We start from the raw sequence: 2,314 nt of genomic DNA, 5'->3' as shown, positions 1-2,314 counted from the left end.
AAGATTCCTTTAATTCCTAGGTCCTTATAGAATTTTATTTCTTTGGGATAAAATGACAATGTTATCTTATTTCAAAAGTTTTATAAATATTATGCTATATAAAGGCCTTTCTAAAAAGGTGAAGATTGAATACACTCATGTCAAACTAACTTTTATTTCTATGAATTATATGTATTATTACACTTGTATATTTGTAATCAACTTTTTCATAACTGTTTTTCATTTCTTGCGTCTGAAGAATGAAAAATATGGAATACGTCACAAATTTTCATATCATCCTTGTGCAAAAGCCATGTTAATCTCTGTATTGTAATTCAGGTAGACATGCTGCTGAAGCATGTAGTATCTTGTAAATTTACGTAGTTAATGATGCAAACTTAAGATAGGCATATATCCTTGCTTGCCTATTTGCAACAAGGAAACCTATTGTTCCCAAATTTGCTATTCATCTTATTTCTGCAAAGTTCTGTGTATGACGGAAAAAACTTATATTGTTTGTTCAATTGCTCACAGTTGCAATTTTTTGTCAATAACTATTTTAAGTCTTTTTCATTTGAAATTTGATCATACTTTGAAGCCTTCATAGCTAGGTCCAAAGGTGATGGATTTTCAAGTACTTATTTTTTAACTGATTTAGCTTTGTGGAGCTAATGGATTCAAAGTAAGCCTTGCTTAAGAGCTACTTCTAAACTTCTGCAGCTTAAAATTTCCCAAATGAGGTCTTACTGGCACAAATGTCTGCCTGACACTTTACCCTTGCTCCATGTAAGAACAGACCTACCAGAATATCTTACCCTGACAGCATAGATTGTCTTATTGGAGCAAAACTAATCTTACTTACAAAGGATCATAAAGTGATGAACAGTTCAGACAGAACTGTTCAGACTAAGCCAGGCGCTGATGGCTCTCGCCTGTAATCCTATCTACTCAGGAGGCTCCAGGAGAAGTCCATATGTTTCTCCTTGTTATTAGGCCTTAAATTGGTTATGTTTTAATCACAGTGTTTCCTCTTGCCTCTAGGATGTACATCTCCAAATGGTAAAGCTTTAAGTTTAATTCTACCAAACACTGAGGTAGAGGTAATGGAATAATATTTTAAAACAGTTGCCTTTGTTACCTTAACCACAACAGAACAATGCAAAGCATTTTCTTATATTATATATACTTATATATTTTATATTTATGTGCTGATTTTATATTTCACACAGTGAATCTTACTGGAATTAATTTATAATTTGACAAATTAATTGATATTTATTACAATAAATAGATTGGAATATAAATAATCAGGATTAGAATATATATTAGAATATAAAAAGTATCAATGCAACGTTTTCAGTATAAACTTGTGATACCTTCTAATTGTTCTTGGTTTCTGAATTCACATGGTAAAAAAAAAACAATGTTGTTTTCTTTAATCTATAAGGGATTTTACTCTGCTGCTCTGTTTATTGTTTTAACTCGCTGGTCCCAAACTGTTTTTCTCCATATTTCTGAAGCATTCCTACTGATTATACTCGAATTTTGCTGATATGATGTCTAAAAGGTATTATTCTTCCACAGGATCCACGGGTCCTAGGATCCCAGGTCCCAGTTACCTGCATCATCAAATAACTAGGGCAAGAGATCTCACCGAGGCCCATGCAACATACCAACAGAAAGTAATTGAAGACCCATCTTAATATCTCATTTCCTATATTTCAGGGGCCCAATTCCTTGAAATGCAGGAATTAGCAGTAAGCACTTGGGAAATGCAAGGCAACTTAAAATGCAATATGAAATCACAAAATGTGAAAGTACAGTAATTCAAACTTTCTATTTTCAGATGACCATCCCATAGGAGTGAACAAGACCACAAATGTCACAAAATGATTTGTAATACCCCTCTTCTAATGATTAATGAATGATTTCAGTCCAGCATCATCAGGCCAAAAAATAGTTCCTGGAAAGATAGATCCATAATTGATCTACCAATGCTAGGAATATTTGTATTACAGTTCAAATATAATTCAGAAAAAACATTGATTGAGAAGAACCTTATTGCTTCAAAACACTAGTACTTCAGTCAAACTTGGTTCTGTAGTGTAAAAAGGTTGTCATTCTCACACCAATGATAACCTACATTTAATCTCCTGAAAGTATATTCCTTTTCAAATAAACTTTTTAAAATCACATTTGCCAAAATAACACTTTACAAGTAGATGATATTTAGTGACGTTACTAGTTTTTCAAGTGTAGGGAGCAAGTTAAAATAGAGTTGATTTATTTACCCAGCACTAATGCCAAACAGGTTCAACCATTCATTAAAGTGTAG

At 32.6% G+C, this 2,314-nt stretch overlaps 1 pseudogene; it reads right to left on the bottom strand.

The window, feature by feature from the left end:
* Nucleotides 1–242: 242 nt before the first annotated feature.
* Nucleotides 243–339, bottom strand: LOC122103053 (annotated as a pseudogene).
* Between the last annotated feature and the right edge of the window lie 1,975 nt (nucleotides 340–2,314).

Source organism: Dipodomys spectabilis, unplaced genomic scaffold (genome assembly GCF_019054845.1).
Source record: "Dipodomys spectabilis isolate Male_0828 unplaced genomic scaffold, ASM1905484v1 ptg001488l, whole genome shotgun sequence".
Classification (NCBI taxonomy): Eukaryota; Metazoa; Chordata; class Mammalia; order Rodentia; family Heteromyidae; genus Dipodomys; species Dipodomys spectabilis.
Note: the sequence above shows the minus strand (reverse complement) of the source record. Positions and strands in the feature narration are given on the sequence as shown.